A 15,485-nucleotide genomic window follows, 5' to 3' on the forward strand; every position below is an offset into this window, starting at 1 on the left:
TCAATTCAGGGCTGCTGTAGACAGCAGCAAGGGAAGAAAAACTTTTCATCCACAAAAACTGTGGATGAAAATATTTGCATTTTCTTCCTCTGTGCTTTCAAGTCTTGATTGAAAAAAAAAAAAAGCAGCCTTTTCATTTGGGGGAAAAAAATTCTGAAAGTCAGCTGATCTCTTCCAGAACTCAGTAAGTGAGAATAAAGCTGGTAACTTATAAATTTCATTTCTAAAATCAGGTGCTTTGACAAGCATCTGGGGATCTCCTGTTGAAAAGCAGCTTTATTTGGAGGTTTTATACTGCTGCTATGCATGCCCTCATCCTAGTCAATTCTTGCCCTTACCTCTTCAGCTAAAAAACTAATCTGAGGTTTTTCAGCAGATTTACGAAAGCCAGGGGCACGCGGATGCCAGGGGTGGATGGCATGGCATCAAGACATCCGCATGCCGTCACATGCCAGGAGAGGAGCATCATCTTCCCTGGCAGAGCTGGGCTCTCCAGCAGCCTCGGCTGTGTCTCTTGGCTATTTCTCTGGACATGTTTGCATGAGCCCAGACATTGCGTGTGCCAGGATTACATTGGTCAAAATCAAAAAGGATTTATTCCCCCTGCCAGGCTGCAAGTGTGCTCTGAGCCTCCCTGTCCTGGAGCATCTGCTGCCCTGTTCTGCCTGGAGATGGACTGTCCCTGGAGTTTTTGTCTGGGCTAATAATTGTTATTACTGGGGAGGGCAAAGCCCACCTCTTCAGTCCTCTCCCTTCTTCCCCTTCCCCAGGATTCCCAGATATTTTAAGTGCTTCCCCACCGCTAATTGCAAATTATTTATGCCACTTAGAAGACCCACACCTGGAAGTGGTGTCACCCCCTTGTCCTGCAGCCCTGCTCAGGCTCAGAGTAGGTGGGAGGCTGAAAAAGGCTACCAGCAGCAGCTCTGCTCTCCATCCTGTCCTCTAAACTCTCCTTGCTTGCCTCTGCCACTTTGGAAGCGGGCTCACCCACCAACCCTCTCCAGGGCACAGAGCCAAAACGGTGAGACAGGTCCCTGCTGCCTTCACGCCCTTCCCCTGCATCCCAGCAGCTCTTTGGTGTTCCTACTTCAGCAGCCAGTGACTGGGGGCATTATTTTTTCCCAGGGCTTTTTTGGGGGGATTTAAATAGGATGAACGAGGCAGGAAGAGCTGGTCACAAGGGAAAGGATGTCTGTGAGTGCCTGCCTCAGGAGACCACTTGTCTGGGCTTCCCGGCTGCTCAGCCCATGGTCTCTGGGATCTGTTCTCTGATGACAGGCTTTGCCTTGCTCCTGGAAACCACCTTGGTAAGGGGTACTCGCCCCAAGGCCTGTCACGGGAGATGAGGATGGTTTGCCTGGAAGCCACACTGTTTTGTTTTAAGGGAAGATGTTCCCAAATCCCACTTCTCCTTCCCCTCCAGCAACATCTTTGCTCCAGGAGATGCCCTTCCTGGCCAATAGCCCATGCATTGCTGAGCTGCTCAGCATGCCTCTGAAGATGGACCAGCACCCAGTCAGATGGCTTTGAGTCCAACAGGAGTTACCAAAGAGCTGGCAGAGATCGATCATGGAATAATGCCTTTTTCTTTTTTTTTTTTTTTTAATGAGCTGTTTACATTGCAGAGATGTTACAAATTGCCCAGAGACAGCCAGCATGTGGGTGAGGCAGGCGTGGAGCACGGATGAGGTGCCTACAGATGAGGCACAGAAAGCAACCACGCATGATAAGCCCCCCCCAAGGTTTTGGTTTCACTGATTATGCATCAGTCTCAAGGAAACAACATTTGGGAAATAAACCATCAGAGCTCAATTCCTGCAATTCTCAGCTACCAAAACCAGTTGAGAGGGCACCAGTGGTGGCAATTAGAGCTGGTTTGTAAAAGGGTTCAAGTAAGGCAAGGCCTGAAAGCCAGGACTCCTGCCACGAAAGCCCTGGACTCCCCCAGCACCTCAGGGGTTTTGGTGTCCCAAGTGCCACCAGCAGCTGTAAAACAGCAGGTAGTTGTTTCTCTTCTACAAATTTCGTTCCCTCCTGTAGCACTTACTGGCTCCCTGGGGCTATAAGCCCAAAATGTTCAGGGTTAACGAGTTAAAATTGTTTCATCCCAACTCACAGGCAGCAGCCTCACCCCGAGGCACGGTGAGACCCAGGGCCTCTCTGTGCCCATCCGGCCTGGGGTGTCCCAGGCAGGGGGATGCAGTGAGGATGCTCGGGCAGGACAGCCCGCTCCCCCCGCCGCCATCCCTTCCTCGCTCTGTCGCTTTCGTTAGCACTGATCGTTCCTTTGGGCTTGAGGCCAGAGTGAAATCTCATCTCCGGAGGATACATTTTTAGACAGTTTACAGAATCTGGCTTCCTGCTTTTAAATATCTTGGGTTCTTTTGTTTCCCGTCACCTGGAAAGTAGGTGTGAGAAAAGTCAGTTGTCCACAAGCAACTCTGCAGGCAATCTTGCCACGAGTGGGCAACCTCTGCGGCTTCGGAAGGAGCCAGAAGCAAAGTACCTTGAAGGCATCTAGGTGTGCTGACGAACCTGCAATCATCGCTGGCACCGCTAGCACCTCCTGCTTCCCCACTCCTGTGACAGGGTATGGCCTCCTCCCTTGCCCAGCATATGGACAGGACAGGAGAGGACCACCATCAGGGGTGGTGTGAGACACAAAGCTGGAATAAAGCAAAACAGCGGAAGGACCCACCGGCGTCAGTCCTGAGACTCCACCACGGCTCCCCATCGAGTCCCAGAATGGGCCAAAGGGACGGCACCACCGGTGAGGTGACATGTCAGACCCTGGCATATTTCTGCTGTGTTTCTTCTCACCAGGCAAGCCCGGGCCAGACGTGACACAAAGTGTGCTCTGTCTCGCACATCCTCTTGGCACCGGGTGCACTGCTGGCATAGCCGCCCACTGCAGGAAGCTGCTGGCGGGGGGGACTTGGCTACCTTGAGGCAGGAGTCAAAGGGGTTTTGCCATGTCTAGGCTTCTCTTCACGGCTGCTGGCTTAGAGAAGCTTTTGAGATGACATGGACCATCCCGTTCATTCCTTTCTTCAGAACTGCAGCAAGTGGTTTTCCCACCGGCAATATTACATCAAATGTAGTTTGCTGGAGCAGAAAAAGAAAATGCATTTTTTTTTTATTTACACAGAAACCCTGTCAAACGCTCTGGAAAATTGTGTGGATTTTCTTTTTAGTAGCAGCTGGCTGTCAGCAGCTTGGCACTCATCTGATCACTGACCTTGAGCTCAGAAACCCACTCCAGGCTGGTGAGAAGCCCCTGTGGCCAGACGGCAACTTCTCACAAGCACAGCCTGACCAGGGGTGCTAAACCCTGGCTCTGCTCCGGGGAGCCCCAGGGCCCCTGGACAGGGAGGATGCCCCTCTCTCTGCAGCAGGGTCATGGGGTGAGCTGAGATTTCTGGGAGCTGCTTGAATAAGAGAAGCAAAGTGGGACGGCACCAGAGGCTGTGCTAGCTCAGCGATGAGGGGATATACTGCTTTGTTTGTTTGTAAGACATCTCTCTTCAACCACAAGCTCAGCAGCAGCTCCTGTGCCATAAAGGATTAAGCAAGGACTAAACCCGAGGACAGCACTCTCAAGCCTTGGGAACAAAGGTACTGAGGAGCTCTGCTCCCAGGGACTTTGTGTGGCACTGCCTGAGCACCTCTGCTTGCAGGATGCCCTCGGGCCACCAGCACAGAGCACGAGGTGGTGGGTTCCCTTGCCAGGACCCCAGCACAAGCCACATGAGGGGCCAGAGCTGCCCCTCGCCCTGGGCCACAGAGGCCGCATCCTGGCCTTTTGTTCGCGAAAGAGAACGTGCAGGCAACTAGGTGCCAGCCACAAGGACTTGTGCTGGTGCCTGCTTCCTCCCTTGGCATGCAGCGGTGCCGGGCGCCTCTGGCCAGTTCTTGCTTGCATAAACAGCCCAAGTAATGAAGATAAACGAGGCTGAGTGGCAGGGGAGGGCAGTACGTTGGCTGCCAGCCAGACCTTCCCTGTGGATCAGGGCATGCTGCAGGGCTCCGGGGTCATGCTTTTGGTTACGGACTACAGCATCCCACAAGATGCTTTATGAGATGCCTTAGACTGGCTCCCCCAAATCACCAACCACTTGTTTTAAGAGCATGAGCAGGGGGTTTACAGTGGTTTTTCAGACTGGCAAAAAAAAAATCACTTATGGAGAAACACATCTCCACATAAAATACTCCAGCTCAGTGAAGAAAAATGTTCCCTGAGTTGCAACCATTCCTTAGGCATTTCACAAACCCAACCTCAGGCACATGTGATCATAACCATGGCAAGTTTTCCCGTAGCTCTGATGGGAAGGGGTTCAAAGCCTGTTTTCACCAGCCAGAAAGTTTCTCCTACTCACCAGCTCTTGCCAGGCGCTCCCAGCACGGGGCTCAGCCCACAGACAAGCACTGCCATTACCTCCATGTTGCTCCTCCAAGGAGGCTGACATCTCCTCGGTCTGGGACGGCAGTCAGAGGAAACCAACCCCTGTGGTGATGCCAATGCTTCCCCCCTGACACAAAGCCTCGTCTTGCTGCCCCAGCCCCAAGGTCTGTGTCTGAGCTGCATCTTCTAAGGGATACAAGAGGTTAATATAAAAAAAAACAACAACCTGTCTTGAGCCATGCTAATGCCGCAGCAGAACAGAGCACCCCTGCCAAAAAGCTTATCTGAGGCTCTTTGTGAACAAAGTGAACCCTGGAAGGTGGCGAGGCTCAGTGACAGGGAGCAGGGATGCGAGCCAAGATTGCTGCCTCTGGCCAGAGGAGAAATTTCCATCTTAGAGAGGAGCCACCCCGTTCTGATAACCCCGCTGTTCCCACCGCGGTGAGGGGCCTCGGGGGGGCCGGAGACCCTGCTCCCTGGGAGCTGCTGGCACAGCCCCACTCTGTTGCGGTAGCATGTCATGGCTCTGACTGCACGGACGGACACCTCAGCTAAAAAGCATCCATAAGGGATGCAGCACAGGGCAGGCATCCCTCCACAGCGGCTCTGCCTTTCTGCTGGCTCCTGCACCTTCTAAATTGGGACAGAAAAGAGTCTCCTCGCCCAGTCATTAAATACTGCAGTGCTTAGTGCCTGTCTGCTTTGCATGCCGCAGGTTCAAGCTCCCGCAGGAACCAGGTATCACACCAGATAGATACAATGAGCCTTTCAGCCCTTAAAACCTCTGGAAATAAACTTGAATGAGCTGTATGTCTAACGAACGTGTGGGAAAATCTCAGAGCAGCCAGAATTTCACAGAGGCCCCAACTCAAACTTTCTGCTTCCCAAATCCTTCCGAGGCAGCATGGATTGGGAGTGGAAAAAGAGTGACTCCAACTGAGCACTCTTTCCATCCCAACGCCCAACCAGGGTCAATAAAAATCAGCTGTGACTGAGCACAGACCATCTATAACTCTGTGTTTATTTTTAATCGGGTGAATTGGTGGCTCAAAACTGAGTTCCTGGAAATTTAATCCACAGATCACTTCTCTGGAGCTACCGTGTAGCAGCTAAGTGACCCTGGACTTAGAGCCCTCTCCATGCAGCTGGGAGGCAGCCTCTCTGGGCTGGTGATTTACCTGCTGCAGCCCCAGGCAAGCTCAGTGTATGAGACTCATGAAATGTTTCTTGCTCCCTGGGGCACAAGAGGAAGAACAGGTCGGTCTGCTCCCGGAGAGATGCCAACAGATAGGAGCTGGTGTGGAAAGATCCTGATTAGACTTGGCAGGCAGCACGAGCAAAACTTCCTCTTATCCCTGTGCACCCTGCCATCGGCAGAGCTCTCCTGCTGATCCTCTGGAGTGGCAGCGCAGTTTAATCTCCATGGAGATGGGTCTTACACAAGTCCATGATCCGTCGCAGGTGGTGGCTTGGCTACTTACAGTTCATGATGAGCCAGACTACCTTTTTCCTTCTGTTCTCCATCCCTTTTGGAAGCCACCCTGGAGCGTGGCAGTCTGGGTGCTGAGACAGGGCTCAGGGACTGCAAGTGCTCTCAGAGCCTCCAGCCTGTGCGGACAAGAAGGGCAGAAGCAAAGCCCTGGGTTCAGCTGGGGGCAGCCCGCAGGGCAGGTAGGACCTGGCCGCTCACACATCGCAGGAGTCAGTATTTGGTCAGCTCGGAGATGCCACGTACGGGCAAGATGCAGTAGCGCTGGAGCCAAGGGCGCTCCTGAGCCTGCAGCTGGGAGACACTCCCCAAATCTGGAGTGCTCCAGCTCCTGGAGTGCTGTTTAGCTTTCTCAAAGGATTTACCATTAGTGATAGATTTATCATGCATTTTACTTTCCTTCCTTTGCAAAAACCCTGTTTGGCCAATGCACGGCAACATCCTTGCTTAGTACAGCCGGGGATTAAAGTGAGCAGATGCTTGTTTGCTCACACTAGCCAGGGAATTGGACCTAAAACATTCAACAGAGTGAGTTTGTCTTTTCCCAGCTGGAGACTTCCCTCTGCGTGTTTTGAAGCTGGATTCTGTGCTCTCCGTAGTCCAGCAGGCCTTCAGCACACACAGCCGAGCTCCCCAGCACGTGGCCCTCCAAGCACTGGTAGCCTGCAAGGCTGCAAAAATGCACCTGTGCATTGGACCTTATAGAAAGAGACCCGACAAGGCTGTATTGCATACAGCTGCAGCTGGCCCGTCGCTCTGCAAGCAAAAGGCATCCCTTGGCATGCGATAAACCTTACGCGAGTTAGCGATGCAGCACAGCACACAGGTTTTGGAGCTGCTGATGGACAGAGAGATGACAGTATGCCAAGGCCGGGAGGTTCAGAGCTGAACCATTCGGAAGCCTGCAGGGCGAGTTGCTCTTCCCATTAGCTGCAGCTGTTTCACTGCTGAAGCTGGCTGGTTTTTATAGAATCAGGGTTGAAGGGGCTGGTCTTGGCATGCTCAAAATCAGTTGCCATTGCAAAAGACTGCCAAGAACCCAATCTTACTACGCTGGCTGCTGGCTGGCACCCACCTGCTCTTGCTTTCTGAAGCCAGTAAAGGGGGATCAAGGGAGCCAGCAGGCAGGAGGGTCTTCTGCCTGCGAGGTTTCCCTCCTCTCATTCTTGTGGTGTCAACAGGACAGACCTGGACAGCTGAAGAAGTGTGCTAAGAGAAGAAAAAGCATAAATAAGTAATGAAAAGGTGCTGTAATGGATGGACTCTAATTTAGATTCTCAGAGAAGCCTGTTTTTTCTGGGATTATTCCTTCTCCTCTGCTGAAAGGAGACAATCAAAGGAGCTGAACACTTCAGCACTGCTTCTCAAGGTGATGGCAGATTATCCGGCTTTCTTGCTCATCACAAGTGCTTGCTCCAAAGATTGACAAAGTAGTTGCTCTCTCAGACACAAATGAAAAGACACAGACTTGCAGAATGCCTGGGCACAAGGACACAGAAACCAGCCATTTTCCTGGGACCTTTAATGCAGGACTCATGCACAGAGTGGAACCCCACAACACCAGACCTCCAGAACTGACCCAGCTCTAATTTGGACAAGGGCTATGAATACTCTCAGCTGTAGACTCTGCTCGCATCCACTCTGGTACCTACATATGTAGCCAGGGCAGTGTAAATGCACCTTGGCACACCTGAGAATTAAGCAGGAGGGAGGAATATTAATGCCACAATGGGAAAAACAACACCCATCACCAAGCAGAACCTAGCAGAGGGTCTGAGTGTCTGCTGGAGGCTGCGGGAGGTCAGGGCTCACCGCCTCCCCATCCCATCTTGCAGATACCAATGCACTGAACAAGCCTGATCCAGCCCCCTCACAGCCAAAGATGAATCACTGCAGGTAAAGGGGACCCAGATGCATCCTTGCATGGGACAGACCTCTCCCATCACGCTCACTGGTTTCCAGTGGCCGAGGCTGCTCTCCTGCACGGGCAAGTGGGAAGCTGGGAAGAGGGCTGGGCACAGCCTCTGTCCTCCGCAATACATGAGGCCACTGTGAATCACCCATGACCCTGGAAGCAAAGACAAGGGATTTTGCATTCCCATTGCCACCACAGCTGGCTCCAGGACAGAGCACAGGGACACGTGGCCATCCCAGTGCCAGGCCAGCCCTTGCACTGCAGCACAGTGGCTTTGCAGAGCCGCTCTGGTTGTGCCTAACTCACTGCAGCCCAGCTTTCTCTGGCTGAGCCTCCTCACAGGAAGCACTGACAGGCTAATGGCTGCGTCTGAACGTATTAACCAAATTACTCACTGTGCTCTCTGTTTTCCTAGAGCCCCGGCCAGACCCCAAGACTATTTATCTTGGCTTTGAACCTTCCGCCCCTCACTGCGCAGCATGAGCACATAACCACAGAGATTTGTTAATAGAAACCAAAGCAGAAATCACCAGCAAGGCTTGCAGGCAAGGGGCCTGTCCTATTACAACAACTCAGGGCCTTGCTAATCAGTGCCACAAATGGAGTTTCTGGACCTACTGCTGCCTGGGGTTGCTGCTCAGAGGGATCAGGCAGGAGTAGCAGGGTCTCAGTGCTCTGTCACCTCCAGCCTCATGTCCACTTCCCCGCTCCTGCCTTGCAGCCCTGCGGCAATGAGATTCCAGCCAGCCCAGCACCCAGAGACCTCCTTGCCTGTGCCCCATCCTGCCCAGGGACACTCCCATACCCTGCTTTCATTTTATGGCACGATGGTCCCAACTGAGCTCAAAGCCACAGTGTGCAAGGTGCTGCACACACCCCCAGTGAAAGATGAGTCCACCTTCTCCTCTCGTCAGAAAAGGTAAGGATCAACAGGGCACAGACTTACTGGTGTGTTTGTCAAAGTCAGGAGCCAACATCAGCTCTCCTGGATCTTATACTGGAGTGGCTGCAGAGCAACTTGGGGAAGGCCTCCCTGCATCGCTGTCAAACAGCAAACCCCAGGGCCATGGTAGCACGGTTTTCCTCCCTGAGTTCCCCAAAAGTTAGTCCAGTTTGATTCTAAGCAGCTCAAGCACTGATGTTCCCTTGCTCCCTTTAGGAGACTCTAAGGCCACGTCTACATGATGGATTTTATACTGCTTTTCCTCATCCACTTGGACTTCAACCCAGCTGAGACCATCTGGTGTCAATGGCTGTGCAGAGGTTCCTGGTTCAGCTGAAACCAGAGCTGAGGTTTGCTCAGCCCCTACCGTACATCAAGGCTGCAGCAGTTTAAACAATAAACCAAGGTCAGGATTAGATTGCACAGTGGGCCCTGAGTCCAAACATTTGTCCATGAAAGCCTTGCATTTGTCATGTAGACCCTGGGGACAGGGAGCCGACTTTGTGGTGGTTCCTTGTGTTGAGGGATGGACCTGCATCACCCTGTCAAAATGAGAGGCTACTTGCACAAGGGATAAACCTTTCCTTAGCTCTGTGTTCCCTCACCAGTCTTCTGTCCTTCTCCCACCTCCAGAAGCTACTATGAATGCAACGTGTCAACATCTCAGCAGGTTTCTGGAGCATGCAGCCACCCAGCTGAGGGGCAGAGCTGTTATCTGAGCCGAGCAAGAATAGCCAGGTCACCTGGGGCCAGGGCCTCTGTGCAGATCTGTTTGGCCAGGGTTTATTTCCTAGCAGGGAAGCAAGGATCTAGCATTCATTCCCTGTGAATGAATGAAATCTGCCTTGAATTTAAATGCAGTAATCTCAGCCCAACCCTACAAACCACAACAGAAACCTCACAGTGAAAGCAGTGTGTTTTGAATAACGCATTGCTAAAGGTTTCCCAGTTCATAACACTCCCAAGCCAGTGCAAAATGCACAGAGATCTGTGAGAAAGAAATGCTGGGTAAGTGGAAGCGCTGCTGGGACTGTTGCTTTTTTACAGCCAGGCCACAATTGCTGCAGAACAGGACTGGAAGGGTCTGCATCATTTCTACCACCTCCCAGGACAACAGCAGAGATCCTCTACAGGTGTAAGTTGCCAGAACTTGGTGGATCATGGGCTGAGGCCAGTTGTATGAGGTTTAACACGGCCAAGTGCCGGGTCCTGCCTTTGGGTCACAACCACCCCAGGCAACGCTGCAGGCCTGGGGCAGAGGGGCTGGAAAGTGCCCAGCGGAGAAGGCCCTGGGGGTGCTGGCTGACAGCCGGCTGGGCATGAGCCAGCAGTGCCCAGGTGGCCAAGGAGGCCACCAGCACCCGGGCTTGTGTCAGCACTGGTGCAGCCAGCAGGAGCAGGGCAGGGATGGTGCCCCTGTGCTCGGCACTGGTGAGGCCCCACCTCGAATGCTGGGCTCAGGTTTGGGCCCCTTGGGACAAGAAGGCCCTTGAGGTGCTGGAGCGTGTCCAGAGAAGGGCAGCGGGGCTGGGGCAGGGTCTGGAGCACAAGTGTGCTGGGGGGCGGCTGAGGGGGCTGGGGGGGTTTAGCCTGGAGAAGAGGGGGCTGAGGGGAGCCCTTCTCGCTCTCTGCAGCTGCCTGAGAGGGGCTGGAGTGAGGGGGGGGTTGGTCTCTTCTCCCACGTCACCAGTGACAGGACGAGAGGGAACGGCCTCAAGCTGCATCAGGGGAGGTTTCAATTGGATATTAGGGAAAATGTCTTCACTTCCAGGGTGGTCAGGCATTGGAAGAGGCTGCCCAGAGAGGTGGGGGAGTCACCATCCCTGGGGGTGTTCAAAAAACATGTAGACGTGGCACTTGGGGACATGGTTTAGGAAGCCTGGGGGTGTTGGGGTGATGGTTGGACTTGATGATCCTAGAGGTCTTTTCCAACCTTAATGAGTCTATGATTCTATGATCCTCTGATTTACCCTACACTGAGGACCCAATTTCATTGCTAGGATGGAAAAATCTGCCTTAGAGCTATCTGTCCAGCTACAACTGCACATCCTTAACAGCAAACACAGTGTAGTGATGACCTGGGTGTTACTGTAGGACTAATATCATCTCCAGGGAGATCCTTCTTGGTTCCAGTCATTCCTACCTGTTCCCAGATCAGGGTCATGGGGCTTTCACCTGAGGTCAATGGTTTTCACAACAGCACGAGAGAAAACCTTCAGCAGCACTGTGACAGCGATGTGCCTCTCAGCCAGGCTCTGACGGCGGCGGGGAAATTTGGGACTGGAAAACCTTCTCCCACTTCCAGTCAGCGGGGATAAATCTTTCCTCAGCTCTTCTTGCATCCTGAAGCCTTATGCCTGGACAGAAACAAATGAAGCATGTTACGTTTTAGGGCAATGAGAACACACAAAGGAAGCAGACAGACCTGCAAACAGGCAGAGGGTTGGCAAAGCATCGCACAGCTCACGAGACTCAGGCCAGCGCCTGGGAAAATGCCTCTGAGCTGGCTGAAAACACAACAGTTCTCTTCCTCTGTTGGCTTCGTTATGGTTTGGATTATATTAGCCATGAATATGGTCCTACTGCTGCGCTGGGGCTGTGCATGAGATGTTTTCCTCCCATAAACTGAATGACCAGACCAAAGCCAAAGTCCCTCAGTGCGCTGGAGGTGTCTGCAAAACCTTGTGCTGGTCAGTACCTGGTCCAGGGCAGCCCCCTGATTCCCGCTGACAAGTGGCATCCAGGAGCTTTGGGCTACCTCTTCCTGGTTAAACCGCTGAACCTCTCTCTCCATCGGGAATGCTGCCTTCTTCCACATATTCCTCACTACCCAACAGGGATGGAAGCTGGTTTCCTTTACCCTGCAATTCTCACAAATGAGGTCATTTTATTTCCTGAGCAAGACAGTGGCCAAAGCCCCCCAGCAGCTCACAAACACCAATTTAATTAAATTTTTTATTCAAAATATAAGTCACAGCTAATATCTGGCATGAAATACTCAAAAGAGAATGTGCAGATCCCAGTCCTGTGCAACAGAATAGGAGCTGATTTCCTTTTAGTCTACACACACACACGCACGTATATGTAAAATATAAATATACATGTATACATGTACATTCATATATACAGAGAACAAGAGAGCTTTAATAAACTTGTTCGGACTCCCTAGATGTACAAAAGTCACAAACCAGCAGGCACTCATTGTAAAATTTCACTTCAGTAATTTTCAGAACCATGAAGTGCTTCAAGAAGAAAAAAAAAGGAAGACCCTCCCATTTGCTGGCACCACCAGAGAGGAGGGGCGAGGACATCAGTCTTCATTCTCATTAGCGCTGGAAAGAATGGCTAACTGCATTTGCGATAGAGAGCAGCATCTCACAAGTTATGGGTTGTTTCCTTGATAATAAATCTAACATCATGATCTAATGTATCTTGGATGTTATGCTTTGCTGAGCTGTGCTTAACAGATATTTTTGTAAGGCCAGACTTGGCTAATCCACACAGAGGTGTCTCCGTCGATTTTCACTTGCTGCAGACAGGACTGAAAGCAGATTTCAACATCCTAAACTGGTGTAAGAAAGGAGTAAATCAATACAGGGCGGCAAATGGGTTATGAAGGAGAGGAGGATTAGCGCTAAAGATAGGGAGGGACATGCACAGAGGAAGAGTGAGCAGTCACTAACAGGGTGCTGAGCCCCTTTTTCTTCAGGGAAATGACTTCTGATGGGCAACGGAGCGAGGGATGCTGGAGCCAGGTCCTGGCAACAGCTCGTGGGGCCATGGCAGCACCAGTGCCACATTGTGCTCCCAGGGCTTCGCTCCACAAATCCTCTCCCATGGCAGAACTGGGCCATTTCACACGTTGCAGTGAGCTGTGCTGGAGCAGCTTTGCTTCCAGCCCTGGAGATAGCTGCTAGCATGCTATGCCCCTTGGCTCATTAAACATACGAAATTTCTGGCTAAAAAAAAAATTAATAATAATAGTCAGGCCTGTTTCTAACCTTGGGTGGCTTTGCTTTCTGCTTTTGCCATTCTCCTCTTAATGACTCCCAGAACTGAGATGCCAAGAGAAGGACTGATATTCAGACTTGCTCGTTCAGGGATATTGGGCTGATTTTTTTATTGGAGCCAGGAGTAAAGATTTTTATTTTCCCAAGACCAGGGAAAGCATGTTCAGGCTGATAAATATCTGTCAGCAAAAACCATTAGCTGATTATGTGAACTACAAGGGGAAAAATAAAAGGTAAAAAAGTCCTGTCGTTCCCAGTGGAACTGCTCAAAGACTTTCTCCTCCATGCAGGATTTCTAATAGATTTCTTAGAGTGTTTTCTGCAGGTCTGCACATGTGTTGGTCTATTAAAGGGCTGGATCATCAGAACTTGTCTAAAATGAACCTCGTTCTCAGAAATCACCCATAAGTAGCTGCCCAGCATCAGCTTCTCCTTTTGGTTCTTCCTAGCACCGAGTATGGGCTCAGCTTTGCTACAAATCCAGCATCTGCATCAGGAACCACCAGCATCCTCTCCAGCATAGGTACCAGTCAGGGTACTGAGACCTTATGGGCCAAACACCACATGAAGCCCCTGAAATCCTTACTTCTAGCAGTAAGTAACCTCACCTTTTTGTGCCTCAGTTTCCCCCTCTGTAAAATAAAAATCATGGCAACTCTGTCCAACGCAATCATTCAAGCCCCATGATGGAGGGTCCCCTTCAGCGGGTCCCTGCTGGTGATGGAAACCCTTGCAAGCGTGCTGCAGTTCTCATGAGTTTTAGTGCCAATGTCAAAGCCTCAGTTCCTAGAGTGATCACACACCTCTAGGTGACGTTTATACACTCTTGGGGTCATAGAGAAAAACCTCAGAAACATCACCCCAAAAGCCCTAGAACTAAAAAGCAATGAACAAGGATGCTCATTATTTCCTCTTTAACCTACTTGGTTTTTAATACAGTGTAGTAGTTTATGATAGACCAGGGACAGGCGGTGATTTATCACTTTGAAATAACTGGGGTCAGCATTACTGCCATGGTCCATGGGAGACGCCAGCTACACTGTCCCTCCTCTGCATAGTTGGCAGCAGTGAAAAACATGATTTACTGCTGCAGCAAAGGTTTATATCTAATCCTCTCTGTAATCTCTTACTCTAGGAAACTTCAGGATACTGTGGGTGGGTGTCATGGTTTTAGCTGGGATAGAGTTAATTTTCTTCGCTGTAGCTGGCATAGTGCTGTGCTTTGGACTTAGTATGAAAATAATGTTGATAACACACGGATGTTCTGCTTGTTGCTGGGTAGTTCTTGTACTAGTCAAGGACTTTTCTAGCTTCCCCATGCTCTGCTGGGTGCACAAGAAGCCGGGAGGGGAGGGGGCACAGCTGAGAGAGCAGATTCAAACTGGCCAAAGGGATATTCCATATCATGTAACGTCATGCCCAGTATGCTACCTGGGAGGGGCTGGCCGGGGGAGGGAGGCAGCAATCGCGGCTCGGGGACAGGCAGCGTCGGTCGGCGGGTGGCGAGCAGTTGTATCGCTTGTGTTTCTGTGGGTTTTTTTTCTTTTTTTCCCTTCCTTTTCCCTTTTATTATATTAACATTATTGTCATTATTATCATAATCATTATTATAAATATAATTTTATTGTAATTATTAAACTGTGCTTATCTCAACCTACAAGTTCTTTTGCTCTTCTGATTCTCTTCCCCATCCCACAGGAGTGGTGGGAATGAGCAAGCAGCTGCATGGTGTTTAGTTGCCAACTGAGGCTGAACCACGACAGTGGGAAGCAGGCTCAGCCTTAATCTCAGGACTTGCATGAGAGCAACAGGTCACAGCAGGACAAATCTTCTGTCACTGTGCAGCAGAGCTCGTGTGGGATTATGCCTGGACCTGCACTCTGTACAGGCACACCAGGCCCAGAGCAGCAACGAGCACCAGGAAGGAGAAGGATGGATGCAAAGTTTGACTCAGCACCTCCTGCCTTCCCTCCCTTCTTCCCAGATGTGGCTGGAGAACCAGCATAGCCCCTCTATGCCACATTCAATGAGAAAAGCCAGGCATGTCATAAAACAGAAAACTAATTGCCCCCAGATGTCTCATTAAGGCCACAGGAAAATCCTTACAGGGTCAGGAAAGCACTTGTGGAAAGCACCAGTAGGTCACACTGCCAAACTTTCCCCAGGGCTACAAACAAGCCTACAGCTCAGTGACACCTGAGCACAGAACCACAAACCCATGTCTCATGCAGAGGAGCCTGGCAAGCAGGACCAACCTCCCATCAAGCAGCTCTGCCTGCTTCCTAGCAGGAATATACTTATTTTTACAGAGAAGGAGGATCACAGACCTTAGGGTGGCTTGGGCTGCCCCTGCTGCCTTTTGTATTGCTGAAAGCAGGGCATGTATTACAGCAGGAGAGGTACAAGACCACCCTTCAACTGCTGGCATCTTTTTAACAGCTTACCAAACCTGTATGCCCAATCTCTGCTAAAGTTCCTGTCACCAAAGCCAGGCTTCTCAATATGCCCTGTCCTGATGATACTAGGCAGGTTTCACTTCCACCCAATTAGTCCTGCTAAATGAGAGGCTGCTGTGCACCCTGCAGCAGCTGTTATCCCATGGGACAATGGCCTCGGGTCCTGCCCAGGCAGCAGGAAGCCTTGGGGTGACCGAGATAATGTTGCTCATGGAGGCTGCTCCATCTGCAACTTGTCCTGCACCAGAACGGCAGCGGGGAAATAAG

The 15,485-nt window shown here is 51.2% G+C and overlaps 1 long non-coding RNA gene across 1 annotated transcript in view; it reads right to left on the reverse strand.

Annotated features, from left to right (window-relative positions):
* LOC135316309 (uncharacterized) overlaps positions 1 to 15,485 on the reverse strand; it is a 47,667-nt gene that overhangs the window by 13,477 nt on the left and 18,705 nt on the right. The window contains exons 3-7 of the long non-coding RNA XR_010375707.1: positions 11,905 to 11,994; positions 10,896 to 11,109; positions 5,887 to 7,103; positions 4,439 to 4,591; positions 2,702 to 3,108 (exon numbers count right to left, since the gene is read on the reverse strand). This is a non-coding gene — a long non-coding RNA (uncharacterized LOC135316309). The remainder of the gene's footprint in view (positions 1 to 2,701; positions 3,109 to 4,438; positions 4,592 to 5,886; positions 7,104 to 10,895; positions 11,110 to 11,904; positions 11,995 to 15,485) is intronic.

The sequence above is a fragment of the Phalacrocorax carbo genome, chromosome 19 (genome assembly GCF_963921805.1).
Source record: "Phalacrocorax carbo chromosome 19, bPhaCar2.1, whole genome shotgun sequence".
Taxonomy (NCBI): Eukaryota; Metazoa; Chordata; class Aves; order Suliformes; family Phalacrocoracidae; genus Phalacrocorax; species Phalacrocorax carbo.